General features: G+C 36.3%; 1 pseudogene; it reads left to right on the forward strand.

Annotated features, from left to right (window-relative positions):
- Window positions 1-10,134: 10,134 nt before the first annotated feature.
- LOC112474700 lies at window positions 10,135-10,253 on the forward strand (annotated as a pseudogene).
- Window positions 10,254-20,844: the final 10,591 nt, after the last annotated feature.

The raw sequence follows: 20,844 nt of genomic DNA on the forward strand, positions 1-20,844 counted from the left end.
AACTTGGTGGAAAAAAGAGAATAAAAGTCCATTAATAATACAACAGCAATGCTTACTTTTTCACATGAGGAAAATTCCATTACAACAAACAGCCCGAGGCTCTCAAATTGCTTTTGTTCTAAATCAGTGGAATACTGTTATAAAGAATATATTTCTAGCAATGGTAGTTTGGATTTGAAGATGAAACCTAGCTGATTTTTTAGAGTGAACCAGCAGAGACAGTGGTGGTTGCACATGGGGCCATGTGTGAGTAACCTCCTTTTGAGCACATTTTAAAAGGTAGACCCTTCCCATGGGCACAGGGCTTGGTGAGTGGAATGCAGGCTGGAATCCAGCTCCACTTGCCCCCTCAGCCAGGGCACAACTGTACAACCTTTTACAATCTGGTTGCACAAGATTTTAAGACCTATTTGTAAGTTGACTCTCTTAAATGCTTTTCCTTTGGTCTACCTTGGGACAGCCCTCACTGTGTGTACGCAGCCTTTTTAGTGAGAAAGTCCTCTATGGCAGAATTTTCCATTTGAGGATTTTGACAAATGTTTTTTTCCCCTGGCTTTGGAAGCACTTTAGATTCATCCTATGAGGGTCTTGTGAGCCCCGCCTCCCACCCCAATAATGCCATGCTCATAGCGCATCTGGCAAGATATGGGCCACACTCTGCCAGAGGCCTTGCCTGTATAGCCAGAATTCTCAACTGACATATGATCCCTAAGAAGGCTGTCTTAGCTTGGGTTCCCCTTAAAACAGGCCTTAAGCCAAAGATTAGTATATAAATAGTTTATTTCAGAGGTGGTCCCAGGAAGCACAGTGAGGGGTTGGGTATTGAGACAAGGAAAAGGGAACTATTAACCAAAAATGCATCAGTGAGCAGGCTACTACTGTGGGCAACTAGGACCCAAACCCACTGGGACCCTCTGAAAGACTATATAAAACACACCTTAGAATTGTTCCACTGAAGACGAGGATACTGAGGTATTTATTCACTGACTCCCAGCCTGATTGATTCAGGATTGTTCTTGGGAGTGTGGACTGACATGGTACTGGGGCCAGAGAAGGCTCAGAGCCAAAAGAAGCAGGTGCTTGGTATATGAAGCTGTTAGTGTACATAGGAGTTTCCACCACGGCTGCAGGTGGCCCCCTGGGCAGGCTGAGGGGTTGTAGAGCATCAAGCAGCACTGAGAACATCTCCTTCAGAAGGCCATACTCACACATCAAATCACGATATGGCCACTGGCTGCTCGTGCCCTCTTTAGATGTGTTGGGGCAGAAAAAGCTTGAGAGTTATTTGTGTACTGAACGGCCCTTTAGACCTCACTCATGCTCTTAGAATATGGCTCTTTTTCCCCCTTAACTCTCTAAACCAGTGTCTTCTAATCTTTTGCACATAATTGAACACATACAAAGGATCCTTTTTGTATAGCACATTGATTTCCTCGAGGTTTGCTTTCCGAAACAGAAATTTCTTAATTCCTCAGTCTGTTCGTAGGTGGAGATGCCAACAAGAGTAAAGAGGTTCTGGCAACCTTGAGGGCAAAGGGACCTTCTATCCCAGCACTCAGCCTGTCCCTTGCACACCGGTATTGGGTTGGGAAGTTCTGTGTCTGGGTCCTCCTGCTCACCAAGTTCTACGGATATTCCTTTATATCAATGGTTCTAACTTTTCTGTGGTCAGGGGCCCCTTTGAGAATCAAATGAGAACCATAGACTTGCTCCTTAGAATAATGTGCAAATACACATAGTGAGATACATAATTTGCATATAGTTTCAGAGGACTCACATAACTGCCAAAGCTCATCCTGGGACATTCTAATAACTGAGCAATAATATTGCTTGGAGGTGTCCATTTCCTTCCATTTTTACAAGCCAAATACCTCAGTTGGGTTTGCCTGACTTCCTAACCCTGTCTTTGACATGATACACTGAAGTGATAAAGAGCCACATTAGCTGTATGACTTTGGGCAGATCTCACAACCTCTTTGTGCATCAGTTTCCTCATCTGTACAATGAGGATAATAATAATTACCTTTAAGAGTTGTTGTTAGGGTCAGAGAGTTAGCAAATGTAAAAACACTTAGGGACCATGTCTGGCACATAAGTAAGTGCCATGTAAGTGTAAGCTGTTGTTATTGTTGTTATTTGGATGGAGGCCATTGCTTTGGAAGGTAGAATGACTTAATGGGAAGAGTCTAGATTTAATGTCAGTCAGCAATGAGTGTAAACCTTTCCTCTTTCAATTACCAATTGTATCTTCTTGGAGTAAGTGAGGTTTTTACTCTCTTTTATCTTAAATATCCTTATCAAGAAACTATTAGTTCACTGGTTCTCAAACATTTTATAATGTTCTTGTTCTATACCAGTATGAAACGTATAGGTAATATGATCATTCCACGCAGAAAATTAAAAAATAATTATAATGCCCAGATACAAAGGAGAAATTTATAAAATTCACAAAACTATATAAAATGTATGGGCCTAACGACAATAGAAAACATAATGAAGTTGTCAGATGCTCAGACCTGATGTAGAATCACTGTGATGGTGAGAACTTCAACTGTAGACCAATGTGTGGCTTGTACTGGTGACTTAGATACAAAAGAAGTATTGCTGAGTGACAGATTTTTAAAAAAATCTTGCTAAGGCTCTGAATGAAATTAGAATCTTCTCTCAATTTAAGTAGTAGTTTACACTCCTGGAATAATCAGTGTAAACCTATGACAAAACTCTTTGTGATTATTTGGAAAATAGAGTTAGGTGTTAGGCTTTATCATTATGAACAGGCTTTTCCCCCACATAAATGTCTGGCAGGACTTTTGAAAGTTGTGTGGTGTAGTCATGGAAATTCGTTGTTGAGTGGGACTGTCCCATGCACGGAAGGAAGTATAGCACCCCTTGTCCCAGCCCACTAATGCCAGTAATGCCAACCCCTCAATCTCTGTGATATTAAAAATCCCCCTAAATTTACAAAACACACTGTAGTGGGGATGTACTGCTCTCATTGACAACCATTGGGTTAACTGGTATTAAATCAAAAAAGCTTGGGAGGAAAAAAAATGGCATAGATGATAGGGGCTCTGTTCATCCCTCTGGTGACCAAATCAAAGTTGTGACAGAAACAAGGAGCAGCAGCAAGGAAAAATCGCCTGGGATCTAGATGAACAAGCCATACAACTAGAGAGAAATTCAAGAAATCACCCTGCAACGGCAGAAAGTAGGGTGGGGTGAGGACTCGGGGCTTCCCAGTCTTGAGCGGCTGAGTGAGGTGGAAGCAGCAGCAGCCCCAGAAAGCCTCTTAAAGGGGCCCTGTCTGTGAGCGGATTTTCGCAATGAAGGACCTGCTTGCTCTGAGCACCAGTGCTGATTAGGCTGCACGCTGGGGGCACCAGGAACTTACAAGGAGACATTGTCTGAGTGAGGGCTGAGGCAAGACTTGCTCTGTACAGAAGTGCAGGCAGTATCCATTGTTCTCTGTTGAGCCCTCTCCCCTCCCAGTGCGTGGACACAGTGCAGCCATAGTCATGATGTCATCAAACTGGATAACAGAGGTCCCTCTGCCCAGAGGATTCCCTGAAACCCCGCCTCCCCCAACTCATGGCCCAACCCAAGCCACATCCATTGCCGAGCAGCGCCTAGACTCATACTGGAGGCAGATGTCCTCAGTTTCTGGTGTGGCCTTTTAAGGCACCTATAAGCACAGCATCTTTGCTGAATCTTAACAGGTGGCCCTGGAGGGACACCTACTTCACAAATCTACACTAATAAGACCGGGAGACTTAGGAGCTTTGCTTAGTACATAGAAACAGACATGAAAGACAGCCAAAATCGGAAGACAAAGAAGCAGAAATCATATAAGAGAACAGAACAGAGATCCAGATATAATGGAGTCAAGTAATCTAATGGATGCAGAGTTCAAAATATTGGTTATAAAGATGCTCAATGAACTTCATAAATTCAGTGAGAACTTCAACAAAGAGATAAAAAACATAAAAATGGAAATGGAAACTATGAAAGGGAACCAGTCTGAAATGAAGAACATATTATCTGAGATGAGAAGTATATTAAATGGAATAAACAAAGTGAATAAAGAAAAGGATCAAATGCCCTATCTAGAGGATGGGAAAGCCAAGGACACATAATCAGAATGGCAAGAGATAAGATGCTAAGACTATAAAAATAATTTAAGGAGCACATGAGACGCTATTAAAGGTCTAAATATCCATCTGATTGGCGTAACTGAAGAAAATTAAGATGTTGACCAGTTGTTTGAAGAAATAATGATGGAAAACCTCCCTAACCTGGTGAAGGAAATGGACATAAAACCCCAAGAAGCTCACAGAATTCCAAAAATCAGGGATCCAAAGAGGCTCACACCAAGACACATCATAATTAAAATGCCAAAGTTAAATACAAAGAAAGAATATTAAAAACAGCAAGAGAAAAACAGATAATTACTTATAAGGGAACACCCATAAGACTGGAAACTGATTTCTCAAAAGAAACTATGCAGGACAGAAGGGCTTGGCAAGAAATATTTGACAGGATGAAGACCCAAGATCTAAAACCAAGGATACTTTATCCAGCAAAGCTATCATTTAGAGCTGAAGGACAGATAAACAGCTTCTCAGACAAAAATAAGCTAAAGGAATTTATCACCACCAAGCCAGTATTTCAGGAAATGTTGGAGGGATTTCTTTAAGAAGAAAAAATACAAGGCTCACTTCAGATTAAAAGGCACATACAGACTAAAAGAAAGGGATGGAAAAAGATTGCTTTGATGGACCTAGAAGGTATTTAAGTCAGACAGAAAAAACAAACACTATATGATTTCACTTATATGCGGAATCTAAGGAATAAAAAGAACAAACTCATCAAAAACAGACTCACACGTATAGTGGATGATTTGGTGACAGACAGAGAGGTGAAGGTTTAAAGAAATACATATTAGTAGCTGATGATGGATGGTCTTGTGGATGGGGAGGATGGCTTAGGGAATGCAGTTAGCATTAATACATTGGCTAGGTCGAGAGTCAGAGGAGGGAGGGAGCAATTGGGGAGATCGTTTTGATGAACTATATACATGTCTAACCAATATATTGTATACTTGAAACTAATTAAACTAAGATAAAATAAAAGTCTGAAAAACTCAAGACCAGAAAAAGCTTTCCTCGGTGGAGATTGTACTACAACCTCCACTTTACCTCAACTTCTAGGGCTTAGAACTCTATCTCCAGGGAGAAGGAACAGAGTTGATGCGACAATTGACCCAGGTCAGCCCTGGAAAGGACCTTGAAAAAGGTAAATAGTATCTCTAGCTTCTTTTCACTTCATCTCCTCTTTTTTCTGTGGGGCTTTTTTCACTTTCTCCTCCACCTCAGGATTTCTCCCTATCAAAACTCTCTTTCAAAAGTGTAGATGATCTCAGGAATTTTTATCTTGGTGTGAATGTGTTAATTTTATATCTCTCAAATCCAAATGGCCAATGAACGTATAAAAAGATGCTTAACCTCACTAGAAACTAAGATAGTGAAAAATTTATAAAAACAATGAGATACTATTTCATCTTCATCAAATTGGCAAAAATCTAAAAGTTCGCCAACACCAAATGTTGGAAAAAAGATGGAGAAATTGATACAATTTTGTTGAGGAGTGTTGATTTTATCTTTTAACGTTAGAAATGCTTATATTTCTACATCCCAAGAAATCTACTCTTAGGTCTATACTTTAGAGAAACTCTATTTGATTGCCCCAGAAGATACGTATGTGGCAGCATTACTTTTAATAGTGAAAAACTAAATCAACTGGACCATTTAAATGTCAATAGAAGATCAGATTCATATATCATCATAAATTCATACAAGAGAATATTATACAGCAATTACAATGATGAATCACAGCTTTGTGTCTGCACGACGATAAATCTTAAAAATAATACAGAAAAGCTAATTGAAGGGTATGTAGAGTGTGACACTATTTAGTTTAAAAACATGCAAAACAGTACCATATATTGTTTATAGATACATGAATATGTAGTAAAAGCATAAAACATGTACAAGAATGATTAATGCTACCTTCCTGATCTTGATTATTTCTGAATAATAAGAAAGAAGAATGAGACTGGGAAAAGGAAACACAGAAAGCCCTCAGTTGTATCTGCAACATTTTTGTTCTCTAAATAGCTGAAGGAAATGTGGCACACTGTTAAGATTTAATTTGCTACAGATGTGCTGGATATACTAGGTAGTCATTATATCTTTTATGTATTTCTATGAGAAGGATATCATAATAAAAATAATTTTAAAAATTGATGCATCTGTAAGGGGTATTTGTATTACTGATTTAACAAATTCTTTTGACCTTCTAGACCAGGTGCTGAGACAGAGAACTCAACAATGAACAAGATACAATCCTGGTTTTAGACAGTGGTTCTCAAACTTTGATTGTGCATCAGAATCACTTAGAGGGCTTCTTAAAACGCAGACTGCTGGGCCCACCTCCAGAGTTTCTGATTCAGTAGTGAGGACAGGGCCTGAGAATTTGCATTTCTAACATATTCCCCGGTGATGCTGAAGTTGCTGATTCAGGGACCACACTTATCCTTAAGTCATTTAACATTGCTGTGGAAGGATTGTCTTTAGTCCTGCTGTAAGGATTCCAGGAGCTGATGGGAGAACTATTTTCTGGATGGCATGCTTGGCCAAGTCTCTAAAAGCACACTCAGGCTGCCTGCCCTAGGCCACAAGAAACACATCATCTTCCTAGCTTCTCAAGAAATGTAACTCCATCCTTTCATCCCTTCCTACTTGTGGTTGTGTGTATTTCGATTCATTCCATTAAAATTTTAGCTTCCTTGGGGGCAAACATGCATCTTGTTTGGTGTACACTCCATGCAAAATAGTTATTCTTGGATGGTGGAATTATGGGTAACTTAATTTTTTTTTTTTTTTTTTTGCTTCTCTGCATTATCTAACATTTCCAAAATGAACATTTTCATTACAAACAAGAATTAGTTGTATAATAAGGATATTATAGTAAGATAAATATAAATATCAAGTTTTGGTAGCCTCTGAGACAAGGAAGGAGGTGCTAAGAAGTAAAATGCTAGGAAGTAGGAAACACTAAGAAGTAATACAAGTATGTAGTTGCCTTTAAGAGGTTTATGATATCATTCATAAGAGAGAACATACATTGGAAAAATATTTAGTAATACAAAATATTCAGGAAACAGTATTCACAGCTTCCTGACCCTCACTTCCAGAGTTCTTTCCAAAATCCTGTGCCTAATTTTCGATATGCAATTGTGTTTTCTTTTTTAAAACGAGGCCCCAAATTGTATAAGATTCGGGGTCCTCAAAACCTGGATACAATTCTACTATTAAAAGGAGCTGAAGGAGTGTTGTTAGCAAATTGTTCCCACTGCTGTTTCAGACAGGGTGCAGGCACCCAAAGAACTTTAGGACTATGGTTGCTGTGCTTAGACTTAGAGCATCATTCTCTCCTTGGACAACGGGCGTGGACTTTGCAAAAGCAGCTGAGGAGCTGTGACTAATATTTAAGACTTCCTCACTTTTTTTCTCACCAACTCCTCTCTCTGGAGGGACCAGGGCGTGAGGGAGAAAAATGGTCCAATACATACAATTCATTTTCAGCAGCTCATGAATGTTCCTGGCTTCTTCAACAGCAATACAGGATTGAACAAACAAGTTAGTATAGGAGAGCTTTGCCTCCAGTGCTCTCTGTGGCTGAATCTCGGGAAATTTCAGTTCCAACACCTCCAGAGAAGGGGTCTTGAAATGGTAATGGAAATAGGATATTTTACTACATTTGGACCACATTTCACACTTTTCTGAGTAAAATATCCTTGTTCTTCCTCTCTGCCTTCCGGATCCCACCAGTCCCTCAATACAAGCTCAGTGCCTTCCTCCTGTATTGCCTTCCCAGATCTATCTAGTCCAGACTGAAATCTTCCTCCCCAAAACCTAGCATGTAACATGTGTACCGTTCTTGAAGCTATTAGTTCAGACTCCTATAACCACATACTCTTGAGCAAGTGATAACAGTTATGAGCTTATAGTTCCCCAATAATAAATCATTTTCCACACTAATATGTGTTAATTTTATAATTAAAATATTTTCTGATGGCAATAATTCCTACTGATGTTACAGAGTTAGCATAAAGCTTAACATATACCTAAACATCATTTGTAAACTATAAAATATTGTGCAAATATAAGGTACAATCAGAGGTGATATTCCAAATATTTAATGACCAGTAGGCACTGGCCTTGACCAATCAGAATAAACTTCAACCACAGTTCTGGGTGCAGGAGATCCAGTAGGCTCCCTGTTGGGGCCAGACATTAACTCTCTAGTTGCTGGATTAAAGGAAGGTTTGGAGTTTCCTAAAGAAACTGAGGTAATGGGGGCCTAATGGAAAGAGACTAAGGGACTAGGGCCACAGCTATCAAAAATACTTTAATATTTTAACAAGTATTTTAACTCGCATATCGGTATAATATATTATTGCTTTAAAAAGCAATATTCTTTTATTCATTGGCTTAAAAGCAATAAAATTCAACAACTGTTATGTACATATTCAGTGTATGTTTTTTCAAAAAGTATGTTCAATCCTCTTTCATAGTCCACTGATTTGTAATGATATTACAGAACTCAGTTAAACTTGAAAAACCTACTAACAAATCCTAATTTTTGAGGTCTCCAGTTTTTACTCTTAGAAATGTTCAGGATACAATCTAACATTAACCAGCATACATAGAACCAGGAAAATCTCAAATAATAAGGGAAAAGACAATCAACAGACACCAACCCGAAGAAGATACAAATGTATGAGACAAAGAATTTTAAACAGCTCAAAGAAGTCCAGATGAACAAACTTTTCCATGAACAAATGGAAATACAGAAAGTATTAGTGAAGATATTAAGAATTGATATTAAGGATATATAAGAAAGTATAAAGAATTGAATGAAAAAATTTTAAATGAAAAATATAATAACTAAAATTAAAAATTCACTGGATGAGCTCAGTAGCAGAATGGAGATGACAGAGCAGAGTTTATCAACTTAAAGATAGATCAATAGAAATGATTCGATCTTAACGACAGAGTAGAAAAAAGACAGAAAAAAATGAACCATCTCAGGAATCCATGAAACCATACCTAAAGTTCTAACATACATATCATCAGATATTTAGATACTCTAAAATAAATAAGGAAAGGGGAAACAGAGAAACAAAAACCATAAAATAAATAAGAAAAAGATAAACATATGTTTAAATATACCAAAATTACAAGAAATGCAAATAGTTAAGCACATCAAATAACAGACAAGGATTGTTAGAATTGTTTTCTTAAAAAAAATCCAAAGATATGCTGTCTATAAGAAACAAGTTTAAATATAATACTATAAGTAACATTAATTAAAAAATGTAAAAAGATATACTGAAAGAAAGCTGGTATGGCTGTATTAACATTAGACAAAGTAGATTTCAAAGGAAGAAAAATTAACAAGGATAAAGAGGGACACTACATAATGATAAATGAGTTCATTAAGAAAATATAATAATCTTAATGTATATGCACCAAACCGCTGAGCTTCAAGATACATGAAGCAAAAACATAGACAAATTCACAATTGTAGTTGGAGATTTTAATACTCCTCTCTTGTTAATAAATGGAACAGCCAGATCCCCCACCCCCATAAAAAATCAGCAAGGGTATAAAACCGTTAACAACACTATCAAACAACTGGATCTAACAGACATTTATAAAATATTCCACCCAACAACAGCAGAATACAAGTTCTTTTCAAATATATATGGAATCTTTGACAAGACAGACCACATCCTGGGCAATAAAACAAACTTCAACAAATTTAAGGGAATTGAAATCATATAAAGTATGTTCTCTAACCATCATGGAATTGAACTAGAAATCAGTAACAGAAAGATAACTAGTAAACCTCCATATCTTTGGAGATTAAACATTCATCTAAATAGTCTATGGTCAAAGAGAAAGTCCCAAAAGATATTTAAAAATATTTTTGACTGAACAAAAAGGAAAACACAACACATATGTCAACTATACTTTAATAAACCATGACACATAAAAATTTGTGCTATGAGTCTACAGCTATGCTACCCTGAATACACCTGATCCTGTCTGATCTCGGAAGCTAAGTAGGGTCGGGCCTGGTTAGTACTTGGATGGGAGACCACCTAGGAAGATCAGGCGCTGTAGGAGTAAAAAAAAAAAAAAATTGTGCGATGAGGTGAAAGCAGTGCTTGAAGGGAAAGTTGTAGCATTAAAATGCTTATGTTAGAAAAGAAGAAAGGTCTCAAATCAACAAACTAAGCTTGCATCTTAACTTAAGAAGAGCAAAATAAATTCAATGTAAGCAGAAGGAAGGAAATAATAAACAGCAGAAATCAATGACATTGAGAACAGAAGCACAATAAAGAAAATCAATGAAATCAAAAGCTGATTCTATGAATAGGTCAATGAAATTAATAAACTCTAGCCACACTGACAAACAATAAAAAAGACACGAGTTGTCAGTTTCAGTAATGGAAGAAGGACTATCATCACAGACCCTACAGATATTAAAAAGAAATACTGTGGACAACTCTACACACTCAGACAAACAAATTCTTCAAAAGCCACAAACTTCCAAAACTCTCCCAAGAAGAAATGGATAACATATACATATAAAGAATTGAATCCGCACATTAAAACCTAAAAAGCAAACAAACAAACAAAAAAAAACAAGCAAACCAAAAACTCCAGGCTTGGATGTTTTAACTGGTGAATTCTATCAAACTTTTAAAGAACATAAAGGAGATCATCAACATGAAACCAGTATTACAAGACATGTTAGAAGGACTTCTTTAATGATAAGAAGAAAAATAAAAAAATGTGAATAATAAAATGGCAATAACTACATACCTATCAATAATTACTTTAAATATAAATGGATTAAATGCTCCAACCAAAAGATGGGGTGGATGAATGAAAAAGAAAACAAGACCAGTATGTATGTTGCCTATAAGAGACTCACTTCAGATCAAAAGACACACACAGAAAGTAAAGGGATGGAAAAAGATGAAAATGAAAACAACAACAACAACAACAACAACAACAACAAAGGCTGGGGTAGCAATATTTATACCAGACAAAACAGGCTTTAAAACAAATGTTATCAAAAGAGACAAAGAAGTACCCAGTAATCCCACTTCTGGGTATTTATCTGAAGAAACGCAAAACACTACTTGGAAGGGACTACTATGTTCATTGCAGCATTATTACAATAGCCAAGATATAAAGGCAATCTGGGTGTCCACCAATGGATGTATGGATAAAAAAGAGGTGCTACATATATACAATGGAATATTACTCAGCCATAGAATGAAATCTTGCCATCTGCAACAACATGGGTGGATCTAGAGGGCATCGTGCAGAATAAAGTAAGTCGGCCAGAAAGACAAACGACATATGATTTCACTTACATATGGAATCTAGAGAACAAAATAAACAAAACAGAAACAAACTCATAGATACAGAAAACATTTTAATGGTTGCCAGATGCGTGAGGGGCTGGGTGTGGGGTGGTGGGTGAAAAGGGAAGGGATTAAGAAGTACAAATTGGAGCTACAAAAAATAGTCATGGGGACGTAAAGTATAGCATAAGAAATACAGTCAGTAACTGTGTATGGTGTCCGATAGGTACTAGATTTTTCAGGGTGATCACTTCATAAGTTATATAAATGTCTAATTACTATGTTATACACCTAAAACTAATATAATATTGTATGCCAACTATAAATGAAAAATAAAAAATTATTTAAAAGAAAGAAAAACTTTTATAGAACAAATAGTACCAATTCTACACAATCTTTTCCAGAAAATCTAAGAGAAGGGAACACATCCCAACTTATTTTATGAGGCTAGAATTGTCTTGATACCAAAGGAAGACCTAGAAAATACAAGAAACTATAGACCAATATCACTCATGAATAGCACACAAAAATTCTCATAAAAATATTAGGAAATTGAAACCCACAATATGTAAAAGAATAATATTTCATGACCAAGTAGGGCTTATCTTCGGAATGCAAGGCTGGTTCCAAATTCAAAAATCAATCAGTATAATTCATCATATTAAAAAGCCAAAGAGGAAAAATGACTAGAGCATATCAAACATTGCAGAAAAAGCATTTGAAAACATCCAACATCCACTCATGATGAAAACTCTCAGCAATCTGGAAATAGAAGGGAATTGCTCTAATTTGATAAAGGGCTTCTACAAAATACCTATAGCTAACATCATGCTTAATGGTGAAAGACTGAATGCTTTCCTCTAAAACCAGGAACAAAGCAAGGATGTCTTCTCTCATCGCTCCTGTTCAATACAATACAGGCAGTCCTAGTCAGAGCAATAAGGCAGAGAAAGAAAGTAAGAGGCATACAGATTAGAAAGAGAGAATGTTGTGTCTATTTACAGGCGACTTGGTTTTTTATATAGAAAATCTCCAGGAATCTACTATGTCCAAAATTAATAAATGAGGTTAGCACAACCACAGAATATAAGGTCAATTCACACACAAAAAAAGCATCATATTTCTATATACTTACGATGAACAATCTGGAAGCCAAAGTTAAAAAAAAAAAACGATATAATTTAAAAATGTAAAAAGAGAAATAATTAGGTTTAAATCTAATGAAATGTGTACAGGATCTGTATGCTGACAACTACAAACATTTTTGAGGAAAGAAATCAAAGGACATAAATAAATGGAGAGACAGACTATGTTCATGAGCTGTAAGACTCAATTTAGTTAAACATGTCAATTTTCTCCAAATAAATCTAAAGATTAAAGCAATTCCAATAAAAACTCCAATAGGATTTCTGGAGATACAGAAAAGCTGATTTTAAAATTTATTTGGAAAGGCAAAGTGACAGGAATAGCCAAAACAATTTTGAAAAGGGAAAAAAATGGGAGGAATAAATCTACACGATTTTAAGACTTACTGTAAAGCAACAGTAATCAAGACAATGTAGTATTATTGAAGGGATAGAAGCATAGATCAATGGATCAGAATGGAATGTCCAGCAATTGATTCACAAAATGTGGATTGTTGACAAAGGTACAAAGGCAATTGATCATCCACAGGCAAAAGTATCTCAGAAAAAAATCTAAAAACAAAAATTTTGACCTCGATTTCATACTTTATACAAAAATTAACTCAAAAATGGATCATAGGTTATCTAAATGTCTCATCACTATGTCGTACACCTGAAAATAATATAATATTGTATGCCAACTATAATTGGAAAATAAAAAATTATTTAAAAAATGGATCATAGATGTAAAAATAAAATGTAAAACCATAAAGCTTTTAGAAGAAAATATAGTAGAAATATTCATGATTTGGGATTAGGGAAAATTTCTTAGGCTCGATACCAAAAACACAACCAAAAAAAGAAAAAATTGATAAATTGGATTTTATTAAAATAATTAACTTTTGCTTTGTGAAAGACACTAGGAGAATGAAAAGTTATAGACTAGGGAAAAGTATTTTCAAATCACATATCCAAAAAAGGACTTGTTTCTAGAAGTACTCTCAAAACTCAATAGTATAAAAACAAACAACACAATAAAAAAAGAGGAAAACATCTTGTTATAGTTTAATTCTTATAATCCTTAAAACAAAGATACTTATCATGATAAGAAACAATGACGAATGACTTTTGTTTATTTCTGATGCCTTTTTAAAATATAGTGCTTTCTGGATAATTTACATTACTGTAAATGAGACCAAACGTAATGGAGCCTTATCATTTAATTCTGTTTAATATTATGGGAAAAGAATAAGCTAAGCATTTTATTCACTTTAGTTTAATTCAAGTGATCTGCTCCTACAGAAAGCTTTCCTTGACCCTTAAATCTGATTTCAGTGTTCCTCCACTGTGTTTTGCCGGGTTCCTGTGCTTATGTTTATCGCAGCATCTTCCTTATCTTACAATATTAACCTTTCTGTATCTTAAGGGTAGCTTTCATTTTACTCCTGAGCTCTAGCATAGTAACCATCAAGTAGTAACCACTCAGTGAGTGTTTGTTGAACAATTAAAACTTGAAAAAAAAATTATTGATAAAATAATTAAATGACAACAAAAACAATGAATCTGATGCTTTTAGAATGGTACCTAACACACCATAAATACTCAATAAATGTTATGCATTCATTCAACAGATATTAGTTAGATATCTGCTAAGTGTGAAGCACTATTATGGGTAATAGGATATTATAAGGTATAAGCTTTTTAGCTTACAGCTGTTAGAACAATGAACAGAACAGACCAAAATCCCTGCCTTCGTGGAACTTATATTTTTATAGGGGAGATAGATAATAAGTAAAATAAATAGATGAAATATGTAGTTTGTTAGTTTTTTTTTTTTAAAAAAAAGGTGAGGAGCAAAAGACTTGAACATCTAGACACTTCACCAAAATGGATATGTAGGTGAAAAACAAGCATATAAAAAGATGCTCAACATCATTAGCCATTAGGAAAATGTAAATTAAAATCACGACAAGATATTACTATACAAGGGATTTTGGGATGGGTTATAGAACTGTTCCTATCCTAATTGTGTTGATTTTTACACAGAGAACTGTACACACACACAGGTCAATTTTACTACATGTTAATTTAAAAGAGAAAGAAAAGAAAGCCTACACCTAGGCAGGGGCTCTGAATCCATCTGAAAGATAAAATTTGTCAAAATTTTGTGTCCCTCATTCAATTCCAAAGGGGAAAACAAATATTCTTAAGTCAAACAAATAAATTAAAAAATAAAAAACAGCAAGATGAAACAAACCAAAAACACATCTTTTACATGTAGTCTCAGTACAATATCGGAGTTGATTTATTAGGTAAATATCCTACACAACTATACAATCACGTTTCAAATTATTAGAGCAAAAGGCTGAATGAAAAAACTGCTTTTTGATGTGAAATTGTTACCATTCAGAGGCCTACTGTGTTTTCTTCATTTACTTAATTTCATTTTCTATTTCAAGCTGGATCTATTGACAAGCACTCTGAGACTATTTTTGTAAAAAAAAAAAAAAAAAAGTGTATGTAAGGGTTCACAGTGGGTTATGAGTGATCTGTATTTTCTTTTTGCATCTATTATTTTCATAAACTAATAACTTAAACAAATTATAGGAAATCAAGTCAATTGCTAACTTGAGTATCTTTCACATAGAAGTTTTTTTAAGACAGTGTTTTATTTTGCAGGAAAGAATTGGCTTAGTTACTCTAGGCATGAAATAATTAATCATAAATGAGTGCTTCTAAAAGGATTTCAAGTAATTAGTTCTCTTAAAAAGATTAAGTGTAAACAATTTGGCAGTTCCTCAAAAAGTTAACATAGAATTACCATATGACCCAGAAATTCTACTCCTATGCATATACCCAAAAGAACTGAAGACAAGTATTCAAATAAGTATGTGTAAACTCATGCTTATAGCAGCATTATTCACAATTGCCAAAAGGTGGGAACAACCCAAATGTCCATCAACTGATGAATGAATAAAGAAAATGTGGCACATCCATACAATGGACTATTATCCCATCATGAAAAGGAATAAAGTATCGATACCTGCTGCAAATTGCATCAATCTCAAAAACATGCTAAATGAAAAAAGCCAGACAGAAAAGGTCAAATATTGTATGATTCCATTTATATGAAATATCCAGAATAGGCAAATCCAGAGACAGAAGGCTGATTAGTGGTTGCCCTGGGGGTGGGGAGAATGAGGAGTGACTCCTTAATGGCTATGAGATTTCCCTTTGGGGTGATAAGAATGTTTTGGAACTAGGTAGAGGTGATGGCTATACAACATTGTGACTATATTAAATGTCACTGAATTATACCCTTTAAAATGATTAATTTTGTGTTCTGTGATTTTTATCTCAATTTAAAAAAAGGGTGAAGTGTGTCCCTGCCATCTCATTCACATTTGTAGCAAATTTTTTGTTTTTTAAGGAAATTAATTGAAGGATTAATTTAGTTTAGCCCATATCTGACTAGTTAGGAATTCCGAGTGGAATGCAACTTAATCAGTGATATTTAGCTTTTTAAAAGTGATCTGAATACAGAAGTGCCCACTTGTCCAAGGATGATATGTTCCAAGACCCCCAGTGGATGCCTAGAACCACAGATAGTACTGAACCAAATATATACTGTTTTTTCCAATACATATATACCTATGATAAAGTTTAATTTATAAATTAGGCACAGTGAAATTAACAACAATCACTAATAATAAAATAGAACAATTAAAACAATATAATGAAATGAAAATTATATGAATGTGGTATTATTAAGTAAAATAAGAGTTATGTGAACACAAGTACTGCAATACTGAGGCAGTCAATCTGATAACCCAAATGGCTACTAAGTGACTAATGGATGGGTGGCATCTACAGCGTGGATACTCTGGACAAAGGGATGATTCATATTTTTGGTGGAATGGAGCAGGATAGCACGAGAATTCATCCTGCTATTCAGAACACAGCACGCAATTTAATAAAAATTACTAATTGTTTATTTCTGGGACTTTCCACTAAATACTTTTGGACATCAGTTGACCATGGGCAACTTGAAATTGCTGAAAGCAAAACCATGGATAGGAGGGGACTACTGTAGTCTAAAGATGTTCAGAGGAATTGAGAAGTTGTAATGGTTATAAATCATCATAATGAAGTACCCTTGTATGAGCTTTCCAGTGCTCCTCATATGCAAAAGGTATCTACAAATATCCAAGTATGCCAAAATCCTCTGTTGGAATATATTCTTCCCAGCTGCTATTGCCCTAGTGGCTCTCGCAATTCTTGGGACATTGTTTTTGTCACTTTATGTTGTGATGTTGGCCTAAGCTTGAGAGAAGAGAAGGTGAAGGAGAATGGAGTGTTGTCTACAAAATTTGACTTCGGGGCCTGGAATGTTTCGAAAATTTTGAAATCTCAGGCTTATCTCATTGTTAACAATGGCTCTTTCAAATACCCAAGTCTCTTTTTGTGAAAATTCTTAAATCATCTTGTTTTTCCTTTGAAAGTATGTAAAAACTCCTGCATGATGTATACAAATGACCATCCTTTAAAAATCATCACAAAAGGGAAGAGGGGGGCCATAAAAAACAATCATCACAAAGTCTTTTATTGAAATTCATTGTTTGTGATATATCCATTCTATTTACTCTGAACCCTGATCCTGAAAATTTTAGGTAAAAGTCCTGAGCTGGGTATTCTCTGCTCTTTTCAGACTCACTCTTACCTTTTCTCACCATACCCTTTGCCCTGGCAGGCTGACCTCCACTGATTTCATCAATGGGCTCCCAGATCCTCTGGCTTCCTATTTGGTTCAGCCAATGGGAGGCACATGCAGTTCAGAGGGCAGGGGCAGAGAGAAGTTAGGGTATTTATCACCTGCTTCCCTCTCTATAGGCTGTGGGTTGACCGTGACTATTCTTCTATAAAAGGCCATCACTTCCATTGTGTGACCCTCTCCTACAGCTACAGCCGTAGCCACAACTTCAGCAACAGCTCTCCCTCTGTTCCAGATATTTCGCTTTTTTGCTCTTTCTGACTTAGGGGTAGCAAAGTCTCCACACTGATTTTAGTCCTTTGCTGCTACACCATCTCTCATATTATATATAGCGCCGAATACAGGACTGACTATATCATTTGTGGGGCCCAGTACAAAATGAAAATGGAGGAAACTGTTCAAAAATTACTAAAAATTTCAAGATGGCAACCACAAGGCATTAAACTAAGTGTGGGACCTTTCTAACTGTGGGGTCCTATGTGACTGCATAGGTTGCACATCTAAGAAACCTGCCCTGCCTGCACACTATTGTAAATAGTACTTACCTTAAACGTTCTTCAGTTACCTATTGAGTGTGCCACCTGTTTCCTGCCAGGATCCTTTCTAATATAAGGTCTCATGGGTTCTCTCCCACTTAAAAAAATTGTGGCTTCATTAGGGGTTCTGGAAAAGTAGCCGTTATCTCTACTTACATTTAAACACTGTGCAATTTAAAACTTATTAATAGATTTGCATCCGCAGTAGAAAGTTTACTTAATCTCTTTCTTCCTCACCCTCACAGCTAACAAAGCTACTTATTTGGGAACTGTTGTGGACCATCACATCCCTTGAGCACCACCTACCATGTAGCTGAAATGTGTGACTCCGAAACATACCTTCTAGGCAGATATAGGAATTTTTAGCAGTGATTTCAACCAGTTTTTTATTTTTTGTATTGGATACAGGATCTACTACCTATCTTAGCTTTTTTTTTTTCTCTTAGAAATCTGACTTAAACTGAGAACCTGCTCAGAGCCTGGAACCTATTTCTCCCTCTGGCTAGAAAGTTGTCTGAGATAGTGATCGCTTAGTATTACTAAACAAACACCAGTTAGGCCTCCTGTCTTGAGTAAGGCCGGCTCTGTCAACACCATCCTTAACAGATTTGGGGGTTGAGGTGCCTATCAACAAATTATGCTGTCTTGCTGCTTTTAAAATGAGAGTCCCACAAGCCTTTTTGTGCCATGACTTTTTGCTTTCATTGCTTTGGTTGTTACTGATTCAAGGATGGCAAGGAAAGAGTTTGAGAAACACCTCACAAACATATTGTTTCATTGCTTGAACTTCCCCCAGACTCATCTGCTCTTGACCACTGAGCCTTCAACAACTGTATTAGGTACACCTGTCACTCATTCCTAAATACACATTTGACTTGTTCTAGCCTCATGATCCCTGATTGGTCATGTTGCCTCTCAGAGCTTTCATTGTGCAGCCTTGGAGAAAACAGGAAGCACAGGTGGTATTTTCTTTCCATGCTCTTCTCCCCCCCACACACAATTTCTCCACGCCTTAGGTTTTTCCAGCTTTTAATAAGCTCTCCTGAAGAGCCATTTTAACATAAAGGGAAGTGTTACACAGTGCTGACTTCTTTGAATTACCAAATATATTCTCATCTTTTCTCTGACACGCAAATTTTCTGTCCAAGAGGACAAACTTTCATTTCAAATCAGGATCATACGTAAACATAATTCCAGCTGTTTAAATCCAGAGCACACACACACAAAATGACTCCTAGAACAATACATGAATGCTCACTGGGCCTAAAACATTTCATTTGGTTATGAATTGGCTATGTCTTCATTTCCATTCAGCTCTGATCTGTTCTTAAGATAGGCAAATAACCAGTGTGGCCTCAGAAATGATTCTTCTCTTGTGAAAGCCAACAGCATTCCTTAGATTTCCAGTCTGGACAGCTGGAAGGGGCGGGAGTGGTCTTGCACTCAAATGACAAATGAAGAAATTCAGAGCTGCAATTCTGGACTGGGTGACAGAACTGCTAAGCACAGAGTGGAGAATTTCACCCAGTGCATTTGATCTCTAATCCATGCAATTCTGAAGTGGCTCTGTGAAAACATACATTCTTGGGGAAAATCTGCTTCTCAATTTTAATTTGCCTGTTCCTGTCACCAGTCCTCCTGCCCTTTACCTTCCTGTACATTTTCATCTGTAGCTGAATAGGTCCTCAACAATGGGTCCTTGCTATCTGCAGGGTTCATTCTTACCCCCCAACCCCCACTGCTGGCCTACCTGCCAGATGCAGGTGCTGCCCTGAATGTCTTGCAGTAACAAAACTGCCATTTTTTCATGCCTACTATAAGCCAGTCCTGCATTTCAATAATTTACATAAAAATTTCATAATTATTGGTAATAATTTAAAATAATTGTATAAACCTGATAAAACATTTAACACTTTAGAATATAATTATTTTATCTTTAAATTTATTTAAAACATTTCAAGCATTCAGTAGAAGTAGGGAGAATAGTATAATCAACAGCTTCAATAATTATCCATACTTAAAAAACAACAATTAGCCATACTTTGCTAACTTTGTTTTATTTATTTCCTATTTTTGGGAGGTGGGGAGGGGGCTGGAGTATTTGAAAATAAATCCTAGACACACTTTCACCAAAAATTCCTCATTATGCATATTTAACATGTAAGAACTGAAGAAAAAAAAATAACAATGCCATTACCAAAATTAATAATTTTTAACATCTATATCATCTATATTTCATTATCCTAATTGTCTCAACAATGTCATTTTAGCATTGGTTTATTCAAATCAGAGCCACAAGATCTAAACATTGCATTTGGTTACTAGGCATTTCAAAAGACACTATTTTCATGCATTTGACCTTTACATTAGGCCAATGAAAAATATGTGGTCTCAGTTTACAAGTGGGTGAACTGGGACTTAGAGATCTCATTGCTGGTTGGGGCAAAACCCAGAATTTGAATTAAGGTATGCTCAAGTCCAAAGACTCTATTCTACTCTTTTCCCTTCAAGCTTCCAGAATTTATCCTGTGTTGCAGAGAGGCAAAAGGGTTAGTGGTTAAGACAGAGGGCTTGGGCCCAGGTTAGCCTGGATGCAAATTGGAGCAAGTTATGCAATCTGTCTGATCCTCCACTTCTCTCTGTATTTGTAAAATAAGAATACTATAATGACGATGGTTTAGGCTGATTAAATAGGATAATGCATGTTTAGTGCTTAGCACAGTGCTTGGCACATAAAAAGCACAAAATAAACCTTAGTGATTATCATTAGTGCAGAGGAGAAAGAACTACCAAATGGTTGCTTTTGTCAGTAGCTCACAAAAGAAAGGTCATCATTGTTAACACAACCTATTTGGGATGGAGGATGAAGGTTTGGGAAGAGTGAGAGTAGGGTGATGATTCTGCCTG

Source organism: Pteropus alecto, unplaced genomic scaffold (genome assembly GCF_000325575.1).
Source record: "Pteropus alecto unplaced genomic scaffold, ASM32557v1 scaffold7, whole genome shotgun sequence".
Classification (NCBI taxonomy): Eukaryota; Metazoa; Chordata; class Mammalia; order Chiroptera; family Pteropodidae; genus Pteropus; species Pteropus alecto.